This window comes from Lethenteron reissneri, chromosome 42 (genome assembly GCF_015708825.2).
Source record: "Lethenteron reissneri isolate LAM-NWPU_2019-01 chromosome 42, ASM1570882v1, whole genome shotgun sequence".
NCBI lineage: Eukaryota > Metazoa > Chordata > Hyperoartia > Petromyzontiformes > Petromyzontidae > Lethenteron > Lethenteron reissneri.
Window position 1 is genome coordinate 274,112 of NC_083820.1, and position 17,730 is coordinate 291,841.

Below are 17,730 nucleotides of genomic sequence, written 5' to 3' on the forward strand. Positions count from 1 at the left end.
CACGGGGCAATGTTCCCTAGCCAATATCTTAACAACTTAGGCTTACTATCACCATTATTCTTTGGTTCTTTCGGTAAAGTCACGTATAAAGATAAAATAATAAATTAAATAATAGCATACGACGTTTCGATTGCAACACAAGCAATTATCATCAGGTATAATGAAATAGCAACAGGGAGAAAGAACACACTAAATTAAACAACCTAGCAAAGTATCGAAATGTTATGTAAAACGAGACAGAGAGTCGGTCAACACACAATTAACGCATAGCCTGGTCGATTACGTATTTCAAAGATTGCTAAGTTAGAATTTAAGTGTGAAAATTCCAAAGAAAGACAAAACATAAAAACAAGAGGAACGGAGACACACAGACAGAGCAGAACACAAGAACGACAAAAAACGAGTGTAGACAGAAAAAAATCACACCAAATATACAGGCAGAGAGAGAACAAAAAAACCCAGAGAGAGAGAAAAAGGCAAACTCAGAACTTCCCCGTATATAGAAGTGGTTCAATCTTAATTTTGGAGCTTTCGTGACTGCAGGAATTATTCTTTGGTTCTTTCGGTAAAGTCACGTATAAAGATAAAATATTAAATTAAATAATAGCATACGACGTTTTGATTGCAACACAAGCACTCATCATCAGGTATAATGAAATAGCGACACAAAATCTAACCAGAAAACCACAGACAGACATATAAGCAGACAGATATCACCAAGATACACAGAGAGAGCAACACAGGTACAGAGAGGGGTGATCGTCTCTGTGGGGTGGCCTTAAATAGACAGAGGGGGGCGGAGGCAGAGAGAGGGAGGGGTTAGAGAAAAAATTTACATGTCAATGAGTACGAAGAGACGCGTAGTAAAGTACGCATGCTTAGAGGGAGAAAGAACACACTAAATTAAACAACCTAGCAAAGTATCGAAATGTTATGTAAAACGACACAGAGAGTCGGTCAACACACAATTAACGCATAGCCTGGTCGATTACGTATTTCAAAGATTGCTAAGTTAGAATTTAAGTGGGCCACCCCACAGAGACGATCACCCCTCTCTGTACCTGTGTTGCTCTCTCTGTGTATCTTGGTGATATCTGTCTGCTTATATGTCTGTCTGTGGTTTTCTGGTTAGATTTTGCGTCGCTATTTCATTATACCTGATGATGATTGCTTGTGTTGCAATCGAAACGTCGTATGCTATTATTTAATTTATTATTTTATCTTTATATGTGACTTTACCGAAAGAACCAAAGAATAATTCCTGCAGTCACGAAAGCTCCAAAATTAAGATAGAATTAAGATTACTATCACCAATAGGCTGTCCAGCATGTGTCCTCACTGCCATCCTCGCAATCACCCCGGACCCGTCGCATTCCGCTAACCTAGGCCATATTCCATTTACTTGAACCCCCACAATATCCATATCCCCGACTAGGATCTGCAGGACTAGTTCCCCTATACATTCAATACCGTTATAACCCAGAGCGGAACAAGTCCGTGGCCCTTCCCGCTGGAGGACCCGCAAGGGGAATCCCTGCCCCATGTTAGCCAGGTCTCACCGTTCGCTGCAACGTAACGGAACCCCTACTCCTGAATTCCGTGAGCCTCCGGCCCACCAGGTTAAACAGTCTGCCACCGCACGACGGAACCCCGACTCCCCGAGCCATATGAGCACGCACACGGTCCATTAGTTTGAGACATACCACGGAGTGTCTCGCCTCCGGGCTGTCAGGTCAGCCATCGGCCATAGCCCGATGTGACCACAACTCGTGCATCACCCACTCAACAAAGGCAGGCGTATACTGGTGAAATATTGGCCCCAGAATAGAACCCAGCCAGCATCTCAATCCCAAAATGCTGGTGCAATGACACGCCCCCCCTTAGTCAGACACGGGCCACTATGCTCCTGTTACCACGATGGGCGCCAACACGCCAGCATTGCGCACAACACGCAATGCACGCACACAAGTTAGAGCGCAACACGAGAGTCAAGGGATGAGATCCATAACCGCATCTCCGCGGCTCGACGTGTATAGTCAAAATGGTGGCGGCACGCGGGAAGCGCTCCACCGAGGTTTCCCGCGCGCGCTCAAAATGGCGGCCCCATGCGCCGAGCGCATCCCCGCGATTTCTCGCGCTAGCCAAAATGGCGGCCCAACGTGCGACCAATTCGGAAGTTTTTCCCGTGCGTGCACCCCAGCTGCCCCTTGCTGGGGGTCACAACACACATCCCCTGTCACGTTTTAACAACCCCCAACGATACGACGCATCGCCGCAGCTCGCTGCGCACAGCAGTCGTATCGGGGACATTTTTTACCCATAGTTGACTAAGACACATTGCTCATACACATCAACTCGCAATGCAACCCCTGGCCGCACGCAATCAACGGAAAGAGCGACGCCACTTGGCGGCAATTTACGGCCCCATCACCCTTGACGGCAGAGCCACCAACAACGCCCTCATCCCTCAACACTCGCAATTTTCTATGAACACACATGCAATCTCGTGTGCACGAACACCCATACAACCAAAAATTAGGGTCCCCCAACGAATTGACCAATTTCCGAACAGGTACGCATAACTAATAATAATCCCGAACCCAATGGTCAGAACAATGCACCGCACTCCGTATCCGTACAGAAAGACAGTCTATACAGTACGTGCAGTCAGCATATCGCGATTACAAGCAGCAAAGTTCCACACAGGACGTACATTATGCACAATCGCAAGCAGAGCTGCAGGCAGACAACACACCGTTAACCCTGTCGTACCTTGCAGCAAAAGAAATCATCAAAAGAAAACACGTCGCACACGGCAACCCACGGGATGGTAACGGGCTCGGGACACTCGACGCAACTGAATTAATAATTAACTTCGCCATCAAGATAACATCCCCATGCCGCAATGCATAACCACTATTTGACACAGAGCAAACACAAGCAGACAGCGCGTCCATCCTCAACACACACACACAGCCCGAACCGCGCTCCGCAATCTCGAGCCATAACAAACAATCGCACCCCGGCACACGCAAGATGGGTGAGGTGTGTGTTAGGGCTGGGTGCATATCGTCACGACTCGCCCGGGTCTGCAGCGAGCAGAGGACGGCAGGGTGGTGACTTGAGACGCCTCGAAGAACTCAGACGATGAGCGCGGCGTCCTCCCGCAACTGCTCCGGTGTCTCGCACACGAGCCAGGACGGGGGTGCTCCCGCCCCGGCAGCAGCGGCAATGGCGGCTTCCCCCATGGCTCCGGCACTCTCTCGTTGAAGGTGGTGAAGAAGCGTCGACGTTCTCTCCTTGCGGCTCGTTCCCGCAAAACAGCTGCTCAGCAGCAGGACGCACACCACGCGGCGCCTCCGAGATGGCAGCGCACGGCCGTCTCTCCGCCGCGATGTTCAAGATGGTGGCGGCCTGCCACGTGGTCGCTGGAGGACGTGCGCCGGCAGCCGTCTCTTCATCGACGGAAGACGTAACAAGTAGGTTACGCTTTTTCAAGTTCTCGGCCATCTTCCTCGATGTTATTTTGCCTTGAAAAAGTCCACTTCTGACAGCAGTGTAATAAAAGACTCCGTCAGGCACTGCTAGTCTCCGTTGGTCTTTTATTTAGGTTCTTTCTCCGCACCCCGCTGGTCTCCTCCGCAGACCAGCGTCGTCCCGCGTGCGCTCCGTACGCGCTCCCTCGTCAGCTCCTCCTCGCGGGCGTCCCGCACGCGCTCCCTCCTCAGCTCCTCCACTCTTCCTCACACCCCGCTGGTCCTGACAAGGGACCAGCGTCTCCTCTCGCGTGCCGCGCACGTTCCTCTCGCGTGCCGCGCACGCTCCTCCGTTAGCTCCTCCTCGCGCGCGCCCCGCACGCGCTCTCCCGTCAGTCGCTCTGCTCCTCCCCGCTCCGCACACCGCTGGCAGACGGTGTGCCAAAGCCCCATCAGCCACGTAGCTGATGGCGTGGCGGCCACCCAACGCTCTTCACTCCAACAACTGACCCCGATCTCTTCCGGGCTCCCACTTATATCTTCTTTCCCACGTGACCCTGACTCCTCCCCTTCCGGATCGTCAGATCCGGCCTTCCCATACTGCCCTGCTGGCTCCACCTCCATTTACCTCGCTTCCCATTGGAGCCAAGGTGAACGGCGGCCCCTCCCACACGCCCCCCATACCGGGCTCCGCCCCCCAATACCCCGGGCCGTGTGATTGGGCCAGAGCCCAGCAGCAACCCCATTTACGCTCGCATTACACATATATACAGACAGAGACGCAATTTCAACCGAGATGATGGTTATAAACTCAGCAATCATTGGAAAGAAGTCATCAACCACTTTGGGTCATCACTTGATTTGTGTTTTCTTGTCAACCTCCACCATCAGCAGTGTGGGTGTGTGGAGCAAGGTGCAATGATTGCCTGGAGGCCCTTTTGGCGGAGACCCACTAACTGCTTAGTTGTTTTCTACATTAACATTAGCTGCCCGCCCATGCTGCTGACACACTTAGGCTACGCCCATCTCTAAACCTTTATAAACGGTTTGCCTTTAGAGGCTAACCCCCCTTTTTGCTGATGACGACAACTTGTGTTGCGATTGAAACGTCGTGGTTTTTGTTTTTATTTAATTTTTATTTAATTTTATTCAGGTTAGAACCAGACTACAGTCTACATTATAGACTGCCAGTACACTCACCCAGTTTAATAACCATTGCTACAGTCTACATTCTAGACTGCCAGTACACTCACTCCGATTTAGAACCAGGCTACAGTCTACATTAGTATTTTTTTGTTTTTTATTATTTTATTTTTATTGTTATTTTTATTCACTTTATATTAATTCTTTTTCTATCTACGTGGCTTTACCGAAATAACCGAAGAATATGAATTCTTGCAGTCACGAAAGTTTTAAGTCAAAATTTGATTACGACTTTTCGCTGGTAATTACATCCAGCATCATCAGGCGATTTGCTAGAATAGTGAAGCAATCCACCTGCTTCAACTCTTAAATAGAGCAGGACCACGTCATCACTGAACCCAATCAGGTGCATAGATCAGAGGCAGAGGAGGGGGGTATTGTAATCATATAATAGATTAGTAATCAGTTAATTATTATGTGTTTCCTCTATAAGGAATTGTAAGATGTATTACTTAATAATACGCTTCCAGGTCGCAATAAGCCTGTAGCTGTCAGGTTACAATTATTTGTATTTATCTCAATTTCAATGGATTCTCGAATTAGTCTTGCCCATTAATAATTAGTTTTACACAACAAAGTAAGATTTGGCACGGTACACACAATTCAAACACTATGATACTCGTACTAAAGAAGACTTGTGTTGGGGTCGCTGGCCCCCGAGATCCCTCCCTCGATAATGCTAACGGCCGGGCTAACATCATTACTCGCCCCCCCGCTGCTAGGCGAACCGCTGCTGGGTTCCTCACCCATGGGGTGGGAGCCGTCGCTCAAGGATTCCCCTCCACCGCGGGTCCGCGTAGTAGGCATGGTTAGTTAGTTACCGAGTAGTATTACGTCCCCTTCACACTACCACGATGCTTCCCTTTCCTAATCGCACACCTGTATCCTCCACGTAGCGAACGTACGCCCACACCCACACACAGCTCCACCCGCGTTCACACTTCTCAACGAGATCACACGAGGCCATGATCGCTATTAATGATTTATTTTCGGCTACCTGGGAATTGATGTTAAATCAGTAAGAATCGACGAAGCTGGCCTATTCTACTACCCCTGGACCTATTCCCTATTTATCGGCTTATGATACTAATTCACCTTCTTACTCACGGTTAGGTGCCCATGGCGGTCCGTTGATCCCGTCCTCGCAGCATACCTCGATGCGTTGCACGGACGTCCGGGTCGCTGGGCTGGAGAGCGTCTCGTGGCCTGATGCTGGAGCAAGAGAGAGAGCTCTACCCGTTTTCGCCCCCCCCCCCCCCTTTTATCGTCCCTACATCAAAGAGATGCTGCTCCGCCTGTTGCGGTGCTCTCCCAGTTTTTCTTTAACAATGGGCGCGCGCCAGTCAGGGCGCGTGCGGCGGTTCCGGGCGCCTTTGCTATGCTAATAAGATGCGTTGCGTGTTGCGGCGTTTATTCTAATTAATCCCTTTCTCATGCATGGTGCCTTGGTTATGCACATTATGCAGCGGCGTCCATCACAAAGGCCTGCCGTGGGAAGTTATGCGCGGAGTCTCCGCGTACCTCCGCTTATTTGTAATTCTAGCTTTTACCCTTTAACTTCCCTAATTTCCCTAATTTTGGTGCCTACGCGCTCAAGCGTAATTATCCTAACCATCAGCGACTACGCGCAAGAGCCCCTGCGGTCATGCTAACCATGCCGTCCCGTCCCTCCCCTGCCTGCCTCCTCGATACGTGTGTGTGTGTGGGGGGTGCGTTTCAACCGCAGTGGCCGAGTGGCCCCTCGCTGCGACCTTGCAATCTTAATGCCGGTCGCAGCGCTGCGAAGTAGCATCGGGGGAGGTCGTCCAACTCCCTGGTCACCGGAAACCGTGAAAGTTATCCTGATAAGGGCTTCTCGGATTAAAACCGGTCGGCCAGGTGACTTCCCCTCGGAGCTCTATGGGGTGGGGGGGGAAATGCGTGCGGGTGTGTTCATGTGAGGTGAGGTGGGGGGACGCGGGGGTCGTCTCCGTCACTTGGTGGTGGCGAGGTCGGGGATGGGGCGCCCGCCGAGCGGCTTCGTGGCGGCGGCATCACAATTGCCTTAGTTATCAACAGAAGGTGTGTATCGGATTAATTGCTATGTGGCAGATGCTATATTGGACAGACGGGACGTAACATTAGCGTAACACTAAAATAACACCAAATAAATATTTAATATTCTCAAACACAACTGTCGGCAGTTGCAAAACATGGTTGCCAACAAGGACACTCAATTGATTTTAATAACGTTGAAGTGTTGTAATGGGCAGTGGTAGTGCAGCGGTTAGCACACTGCACTACGAATCTGGCGACCCAAATTCGATTCTCGCTCACGACCAACACCAGTAGTGATTGTCTGAAGCGATCATGGGCCTCCTCTAGGTTGACTCAGCCTGAAATGACTACCTGATGCAGTGTAAAACATTACCACTGGGAAGACAAAGGCGGACGGGCGTGGTGTTGACCAACCACCCCTTCATGTGCAGTGCCGGCCTTCATAGGTGCTCACTAACAGCAGTTGCCTCTACCATCTGTTTGAGCTAAACGGGGTGTCTTTGTGTTTATTTGTGTACAGTTCTTCCAAGGCTGATACTCTGAAGACATGAATAAGCACAATCGCAGACGCCACGCAATAATAATAGTTACAATATAAACAATAATTATAAAGTACCATTTGGCGTTGACGCGATCATTCTCATTCCGCAGGGCGATGAGGACAAAAACATTATTCACTGCTGCTGTATTTCACGGACGCAGTCTGCAGTAGTTTCATAGTAGGGAGCCAATGATCGATGCTGCTTTGTGTGCGATCATAATTGAGTTACCAGTGGCACAACTCCGGTCATCCTCACAGCAGCAGCGGCTTTTAGCTGGCCATCACCGAATCGTGCGATTTCAGATGCTATATATACTACACTATACACTCCACACTAATATGCACTACACTACTGTACACAATACTACACACTAAACTATACTACCCTATACACTGCTATACACACGACACTATACACTAAATTTTAAACTACACTTCACACTTTTGGCTAGCCATCGAATAAAGATGGTCACTGCATCGCACGCTTTCAGATGCGTTTCTGCGGCCGTCTGGAACACTCTTCCTTCTGATATTCGGAAACTTCTGGCGCGATGCACTTTTAAATCTAAATCGAAAACTAATTTCTTGAGAATTGCTTTTTGTGTTTAGTTCCCCCGCACCTCCGATTAGCGCTGTCGGCTCCGTACTTGGTGATACTGTTGATGATATTGACATTAATTTTGTTGTTGACCTCTTATTGTTGGTAATATGAACAATAATATAATTGTTGTTGATTTGATGTCGTATATATTATATAGCACGGTTCCGCAACCTCCGATTAACACGGTTGGTTATGTACGGTGTGAAAGGAGTTCAACGTACACACATACACAATGGCCAACTCCTCTTTTCCCAATGACGCCACGCGATTCAATGGCTATGGAGTGAAGGGGAATGCGTCGAGTAGTATGGTATGGTTAATACCAACCGCAGTAATAACCAGGGTGGTCTTCCTGATTCGAACCGCGAACCTCTGCAATGCTCCCATCCCATTCCAACCCCCACCCCACACCCACCCACTCGACTTTTTAATAAAAATGTTCTGTCATTATTTTGATTTAAAATGCTTGTGGTTATCAGTTGTCAATAGTATTGTGAAGAAGTTACAATCAGGTGAGTGTTCAACTCGATCTCCTTTGCTCCTTTCACAGCAGAGTGCTGTCACAACACAAGGAATCATTCGGTCAGGAGCCACCTCGAACCCCCTTCTATAGACTCACACAGAGACTAACATAGAGACTCCCACAGAGACACAGAAACACAAAGACTCACATGGAGACACCGATACTCATATAGAGACTCATACAGAGACACAACATCCCATAGATACACACAGAGACCCATAGACTCGCAAAGAAACGCAGAGACTCAAGAGAGTCCCATCGACTCAACTCAGAGAGCCATAGACTTGCATCGAGACACATACACAGAGAGCCAGAGACTCGCATAGAGACCCAAATACTCATATAGAGACCCATAGATTTAGAGAGACCCATAGACACACATAAACCCATAGACTCACATACTCAAACATAGAGACCCATTGACTCAGAGAAACCCATAGATTCATGGAGAGACGCAGCGTCACGTAGACTCACACAGAGACCAATAGACTCGCATAGAGACTCAGACTCGGAGAGACCCAAAGGGTAAGCCCTATTCTTTTTTCACTCATGTACTCTGCCGAGTCTGTCTAAGGCCGTATGTGTGATGACAGCTATGACCACAACTTGACTGCCGGGGCGTAACATCAGCGAAAGACTAAAATAACACCAAAGAAATATTAAATTATCTCAAACACAACTGTCGGCAGTGGCAGAACATGCTTGCCAACAGGGACACTCAAGTGATTTTGATAACGTTGAAGTATTGTGTAAAACTAATTATTACTGGCAAACACTAATTAGAGAATCTATTGAAATTGAGAGCAACAGAAATAACTTTAATCGCTCTGACAGCTACAGGCTTCGTGCGGCATGGAAGCGTATATACATAATAGCCCAGATCTGTCCTATGACTGTGATTAACGCCCCCGGATTGGTTGAAGTGCGTCAAGTGACCGCGAGCTGCCCACTTCGAGAAGCACCAACATCATGGCCAAAGCGCCGGAGACGCAGCCACAGAAAGCTGACGGTCGATCCACTCACACACGGCTCACTCATACACACTAACACTCACACAAAATCACATGCAGCTCAGAGGAGACGGGTGAGAGTGAGGCAGAGCCGTGCTCAGTCCACTGCTGCCCTGAGGAACCCCTGTGCTGTCCACTGCTGGCTTTAGGGACAGCCGCGCTGTCTCCACTGCTGCCGTGAGGGAGCCAGACGCACTCTCTCCACTTCTGCCCTGAGGCAGAGCCGTGCTCGCTCCGCTGCTGCCCTGAGGGAGAGCCATGCTCTGTCCACTGCTGCCCTGAGGGAGAGCCGTGCTCTGTCCATTACATTAGTACTCGAGTTTTTTTGGTGCTTAAATCCACTGCTGGATGAAGGCCCACCGCACGCTGTGCGAGTGGATCGTAAGGATTTACTTCAGTCTGTTGGGGGCCGCCGCCCGCTGTGGTTGTTGGGGGGTGCCGCAGGCTGTACTTGTTCGGGGACGCTGCAGGCTGTGGTTGTGCGGGGGCGCCAAAGGCGCCCCCCAACAACCTAGTTATTAAATAATACATATTACAATTCCTTATAGGGGGAACAAATACTAATTAGCTGATTACTAATGTAGCGTATAATTACAATAACACATTACAACTAATTACTAATCTACAACTCACTATTAATCGTAACAATCGACTGATTACCAATCTAGTATATAATTACAATAACCCCCCCCCCCCGCCTCAAATCACTGCACCTGATGAGTTCAATGATGACGTCACTCTGCTGCTGCTCTATTTAAGACCGGGAGCAAGAGCAGACCCTCACCATTGACCGTCGCGTGAAAGATAGTGTATAGCAGAATGTATCTATATATATAAAATCGTGCATGTCTGTCTGTCTGTGTATGTGTGTGTGGATTTCGGACCATACGCACTTTCATTGGACGGCGGTTGCCCCTGGCAACAGCTAACGACGCCTTCGCCGCTTTCATTGGACGGCGGTTGCCCCTGGCAACGAGTAGCAACTTTTCTCCGCGGGGTGGACGCCATTTTTAATAGCGCGGGGGGGGGGGGGACCGGCACCCGTACCCAGCATTCGCCGGGTGGGAAAATCAGGCAAGGCGGGAGGCTCTGCACGGTGCTAGGCCTCGACACCCAACACGCCACTCTGAGGTAAATTCATACAAATTTCACGTCCTCTACAGAGTGGCGAGGGAGGCAGAGTGGCGAGGGAGGGACTCAGCCTCAAAACGAGTAACTGGTGTGGCGTATTAACATCGCCACTGGGGAGACAAAGGCGGCCGGGCGTGGTGGATACAAGTCCCGGGCAAAGCCGGGTCATGACTATGTGTGTATGTGTTTACGTGTATGTCTGTGTGTCTGTATGTATGTGTGTATGTATGTGTCTGTATGTGTTTGTGTGTATGTATGTGTGTGTCTGTATGTATGTGTGTGTGTATTGTGTATGTGTTTGTGTGTATGTATGTGTGTGTTTGTATGTATGTGTATGTCTGTGTGTATGCATGTGTGTGTATGTGTGTGTATGTGTTTGTGTGTATGTGCGTGTATGTATGTGTGTGTATGTGTGTGTCTGCAGCAAGCGCGTGTATGTGTACCTATGGACGCGCGCGCGTGTGTTGTGTAGGGGGAACGGTAGTGTAGTGCTTAGTGTGCTGCCTGTGTCTGTGTGTGTGTGTCTGTGTGTGTGTGTCTGTGTGTGTGTCTGTGTGTGTGCGTGTGTGGTGTGTAGGGGGAGCGGTAGTGTAGCGGTTAGCGCGCTGCGCTATGAACCTGGCGACCCGGGTTCGATTCCCGCTCACGGCTAACACCAGTGACGATTATCTGAATCGGTCCTGGGCCTCCCCTAGGTCGACTCAGCCTTAAATGAGTACCTGGTGCGGTGTGTAAACATCGCCACTAGGGAGACAAAGGCGGTCGGGCGTGGTGCTGGCCACCCACCCCCTCGTGTACCGTTCCGGCCTTCATAGATGCTCGCTAACAGCACTTGCCCCTACAGTCTGTTCAGGCTATACGGGGGATCTTTGTCTTTATCTTTGTGTGTCTGTGTGTGGTGTCTGTGTGTCTGTGTGTGTGCGTGTGTGGTGTGTGGGGAGCGGTAGTGTAGTGGTTAGCGTGCTGTCTGTGTGTGTGTGTCTGTGCGTCTGTGTGTGTGAGGAGCGGTGGGTGTAGTGGTTAACGCTACGCTGCGCTACCAACCCGGCGAACCGAGTTCGATTCCCGCTCATGGCCACCACCGGTCAAGATTATTTGAACCTCCCATAGGTCGACTCAGCCTCAAACGAGTAACTGGTGTGGCGTATTAACATCGCCACTGGGGAGACAAAGGCGGCCGGCCGTGGTGGATACAAGTCCCGGGCGAAGCCGGGTAGTACAGCTAGTAAATAGTATAAAATTGTAATGTTTAATACAATGTATAAGGTAATATACAGTATCGTAATTGTATAGTGAATATACAGCAGTGTGGTATATAGTAGGGTGGGTAGAATAATACTTAGGGTAATATTATAGTCGAAGGTATAGAGTGGTGTATAGTAATACAGTATATAATTTAATGTTCGGTTTGTCTTTGGTAGTATATAGTACGGGGTAGACCCGTGTGATGTAAGAGAAAACAATTTAGCTGGAAGCATATTATATTTTTTGCGACGTAGAATTGTAATGTATTACTGTTAGTAGCTCAGCTTATTGGAGAGTATATTTAGTATACTGATGATACTATGAAGTTTATACTTTCGTTTTTTACGTGGTTGTTTAGTAACTGCAGCTACATACTATTAACATTCCTTCCCTTTGTTAATGCTACCCCCATCCCCTCCCTTTGATGCTGCTAATCCTGCATAATGCACGGGCATAATATGACTTTGAAACCCTCCGCCCACCTCCTACGCATTTCCCATAAATATGCTAAATTCCTCTTGATATGCAAATTATTTTGTCAAGGCGCTCTTCTTCCCCCCTCCAACCCAGCTTAAATATACGCTCCAAGCTTGGTGGTGTTTCATTCTTCACCTGAGGACGGCTGCTTGCGTTGTGGCCGAAACGTCGTGAGAATTATTTTATTATGTTTTATTTTTATTATTTTATTACTTCCCTTCTACGTGACTTTACCGAAAGAACCAAGAAGATGAATCCCTGCGGTCACGAAAGCTTTAAATCGAAGCTTCATAGCTCATCGGATTCCTCCAGTCTAAATACATATTCTGATTGTGTTTGATATGGGATGGAGTGGTGTCAAGTAGGTAAACTGCCGATAGCTGTGGTACTACTGAGTTTATCATATTCTTGGTTCTTTCGGTAAAGTCACGTAGAAGGGAAATAATAAAATAATAAAAATAAAACATAATAAGATAAAATTCTCACGACGTTTCGGCCACAACGTAAGCAGCCATCCTCAGGTGAAGAACAGGGCTGTCGGAAAGACAGCGTCCTAATGAACACTGCTAAGTTTGGAAGCTTATTTTTAAGCTGGGTCGGAGGAGGAGCCTTAACAAAGGAGTTTACATATCAACAGAGGAATTTAGCATATTGATGACAAATGCAGATATGGGATTAGTCACTACTTGTGGAATGTGTAGGTGGTGGGGGTCTCAAAGTCATATTATGCTAGTGTATTATGTAGGATTAGCAGTAATAAAGGGAGGGAAATAGGATTAGCAGTAATAAAGGGAGGGAAATTTTAATAGTAAAGAGCTGCAGCAGCCAAACCACCACGTATCAAGCTCGTGCATTATGTGAACAAAAAAGGAGTTTCTAAAGAACTGCAAATACCCTACTACCATACAATACACCGATGTGAAAAAAAATATAAACTACATCAATATAATCAATGTACTCAATATACTCTCCAATAAGCTGAGCTACTAACAATACGTCATTATACATTACACTCCTATGTCGAAAAAAGTGGCGGTTTTTTCTTAACGTTAGCACCACGGAAAGCGGCGAGTGTTGCTCAGACGGACGAGTCCATCTGTGCTCGGAACGGAGGAGGGGAGAGAGAGAGACACAACCACGGTGCGCTACTCTGTCCTGTGCTGCATTACAACTATATAAACTAGACTACATTACAATATTATACCTTCCAATCTAAACTACACTGTATAATATCGTATACAAAGCCGTCTTTGTCCATCCTGGGGTATAGCTTCCTGAGGGTGCTGACCCTAGGAAGGTCTTCTCCCTTGTTGATGACCTTGATCTCACTTGCATAAGCTGCCTGTTGCACACAGCGGAAGATTGATTTCCTTGCTCTGGAAAGCTCATCTTCAGTGCGTGGCACTGCGCAGTGATGCCACCCATTGCAGCTACCAGTGGTGCCTCTCATCAGGCGTTGGAAGCAGTCTGCGATATGCGTTAGATGTGCTATCGCTCGCATGAGCGTCGTCCATCTCGAGAAATGTTCAAAATGGTGTAGACTCAGTGGACTTCTTGGTCGCACATTTGTTATGAAAGTTGTCACTTGAGAACGAATCTCCTTGTCTGACTCGGGGTTCTACGAGTCCAAAAGTCTCTTTGGTAGTACCTGGTCCACCGTCACGTCGTAAGAGGAATGCTAGACTCGTCAGCCAGATGGTTTGCTTCAGCAGAGATGCAGGGACGGACCTAGTTGCGAGATCTGGATTCTGGTCAGTTGGAACGTAATTTAATTGCTCCGGCTGCATCGATCTCCTGATGCGTTCCACCCTATTGCTGATGTAGATGTAGAACCTTCTGGTTTGGTTGTTTATGTAGCCTAGTACGACCTTACTGTCCGTGTAGAACTTGACCGCATTCAGTTTAATGACCAATTCGTCTAAGATCAGTTCCGCCACTTCTGTAGCTAGAACAGCTCCACACAGCTCGTGCCTTGGGATTGTATGTTCTGGTTGTGGGGCCTTGCCGTGGAACTCCTTCCAGGATTCCCACTCGGACGACAGCTGCGGGTCTAAGAACGGAGAGGCGACGGCCACAGCAACCAGCGCCACAACCACCAGCAGAGCGACGAGCAGCAGCTTCATCTTAGTCTTCTTTCTGTCAGTCATGACCCGCTTGGAGAAACGTGGAGGAACAAAATCCAGCGAAGACGGTGGATGTACAAGCGAAGTCGTGGTCAGTTTCTCTTTCATCGTGAAGTGGTTGGGGCACGGTTTGAAGAGCGACGTGCGTCCATCCGTGAGCACACTTGTTCTGAATGTGCTAATGCGGTCTGGTTTGTGTGTTCCATCGAGACAGACATCACCTATGATGACCCATCCTAGGTCGAGTCTCTGGGCATAGGGAGCGTCGTGAGGTCTGTTGCGTTGATCGCGAACCTTGTGGACTCTCAGCATGTCCCTGCCAAGCAGAAGTAAAATCTGTGCCCCGTGATCCAATGGCAGGATGAACTCTGCTATGGGTTTCAGGTGTGGGTGGTGACGTGCAACTTCGGGCGTGGGAATCTCACTCCTGTTGTCCGGTATCTCATGGCACTCTATCACCGTAGGAAGAGCTAGCTTCATGGTGCTATCCATGGTTTCCACCATGAGGCCACTCGCTCTTCTTCCCGCTGTCTCCATCAGTCCTGAGCATGTTCTGAGCGTATATGGAAAGGAATTCCCACATACGCTTAGCTGATCAATGAACTCTGACCTTGCCAAAGACTTGTTGCTCTGGTCGTTCATTATGGCGTACATCCTTACTGCCCTTTCAGGATGTCCTTTGGGATACACTCAGATGAGGCATATCTTTGAGCAAGATTTTACTTTGAAGCCTTCTCCACAGACTTCTGTGCATTTGGTTGTGATTGACGAAGTGAGTGCGGCGGTCTCGCCTTGCTCCCCGCCGTGCTCTGCTTCGGGATCGGAAGCCTTAGTGCCACTGGGTTTGGAGTAAAATGTGTGCAGAGCAGTTACGTGTTTGTCACTGCCACATTCCTCACACTTGATATCTGCATTTCCACCATTCCCGTAGACAGCATTCATGTTCACTCGGTGCAGAGATGGCGATGCCTGAACGTCCACCCTTTGTTCAGTATCGTTTGGTGGAGGAGCATTGGTGCATTGTTCAGACCAGTCCAAAATATTTTTTCTGGTGAGTTGCTCACGGTCCTTGACAGGTATCTGAGTGCCAAACTCACTCCAATTCTCTTCCTTATCCAGATTGGCTGCTGCTTTGAGCACCTCTGCTCGGGCCCTTGCAGCAGCTGCTTCTTTTTAAATCCTTTATATTAAGTTCGCTTGCTTGCTTGCTTGCGTGCTTGCTTGCTTACGACCGTGATCCAATCGAGCTGACATTTTCCACACAGACTCGTTGTGCCAGACAATTATTGTTCGTGAAAAAAAATTCCCAAAATTTTACACTTTTTAGGCAAATTTTTTTTATTTTACATATATTAAAATAGAACGCATTCATGGCTTTGGCTGAACGTCACAGTGTAAGAGCCCAGAGCGTAACCCCTCCACAGGCCGTGGCGGAGTAGCGCAGTTGGTAGCGCCCTCGCTTCCCATGCCAAAGGTCGCGGGATCGATCCCCGTGTCCTCCACAGGCGAATATATTTTAAATCCTTTATATTAAGTTCGCTTGCTTGCTTAGGACCGTGCAAATCTTTCGCTCGTTTTTTAACCCACTTCCCGTGATCCAATCGAGCTGACATTTTCCACACAGACTCGTTGTGTGTGACAATTAATTTTCGTTAAAAAAAAATCAAAAATTTTACACTGTTTAGAGAAAACAAATTAAATATTTAATTACCAATTGCTTAATGGTGGCAGACAATCATCTGACCCATAGGTGGCAGCCATCTCAAGCCAGAGGACGAGAGGACTCTAGCCGCCACGCATATAAAGGATTTATAGTGAAAAACTTTGTTTTTACGGGTTTACTTGTTAAATCCTTTATATTAAGTTCGCATGCTTGCTTGCTTACGACCGTGCAAATTTTTCGGTCGTTTTTTAACCTGCTTCCCGTGATCCAAACGAGCTGACATTTTCCACATAGACTCGTTGTGCCAGACAATTAATGTTCGTGAAAAAAAATTCCCAAAATTTTACACTTTTTAGGCAAAAAAAAATATTTTACATATATTCAAATAGAACTCATTCATAGCTTTGGCTGAACGTCACAGTATAAGAGCCCAGAGCGTAACCCCTCCACAGGCCGTGGCGGAGTAGCGCAGTTGGTAGCGCCCTCGCTTCCCATGCCAAAGGTCGCGGGATCGATCCCCGCGTCCTCCACAGGCGAATATATTTTTAAATCCTTTATATTAAGTTCGCTGCAACGCATATAAAGAATTTATAGTGAAAAATTTTGTTTTTACGGGTTATACTTATTACAAATTTTAAGTTCACGGATGGGAAAACTGAAAAGCCTATTCCCACCGCGGGGCTTTAGACGTGCTGCCTGGCAAACAAATTTCTACATATACCCCACCGTTCCAGAGCCAAATCCTTCGCAAGCGCGCGTCCACACAGAGACAGACAAAGAATGACGTTTATTAGGTAAAGAAGATGTGGAGAGAAAAACCGGGGGACCCAGAGACAAATCCACGTGACCACGGGGAAAGCGAGAGAAACGAAAACTCTAAATATACAGCAGGCCTCAGGGTCTGCATCGAGATCAAATCCACGACCTTCTTCATACCAGGTGAGGGCGTTAATATCTTGCCACCAAGATGGGTTAATCGGGGAAGATCAAGAGACCAGGACACAGCCTTACTTGCAGGAGAGACATTTCAAATATTAAGACGCTGTATTAATTATTATCGGTGCTTTGCTGAATTAAAGTGTGAACGTTGTGGTGCAAGTGTTTATAGTTTGCTTCTGCATTTGTACAGCTGATGTAGATGCAGAGCAACAACTACAATTTCACATTCAGGTGGTCAAACCAGAAAACCGCATCAGAGCAGAGGAGTGAATCGCCATGATGTCTCCTTTGTATTTGTGGATCGGGTCACTGTGTCATTATACGTTGTACAATCTGTTCCGGATGACCAGTGGCACACTGGAGAGTTATGCATGTTTCGTTTGTATGTCAGGTATCCACATCTGCCACGGTTTGTGCAGTGGATGCGGTTGAGGGTGGACCATGAACTCCGTGGAAGATCAAAATCAGGAATCTTCTGCGTTAGATCGTTCACAAGGTCTTTGCGAGTTCTTTTGAAATCCAATTAGCTCTCCAAGCTTCATCGGGGTTGAATTCGCATTTTTGAATGTTAAGCACATGGGTCTAAGAGGGCTTGCCCGACTTCAAGTGATGACGAGGGACGTTATTGGAAGTCCTGGTGAATGGGATGGCGACCGTTTTCCTCGATTCGCAGGACTTCCCGGAGGGTTGCATGGGTGGGGGAGATTTGTCCAGCACGGGCAGTCAGTGTTGTCGACTTGAGGGTTGCAGTGATTGATACA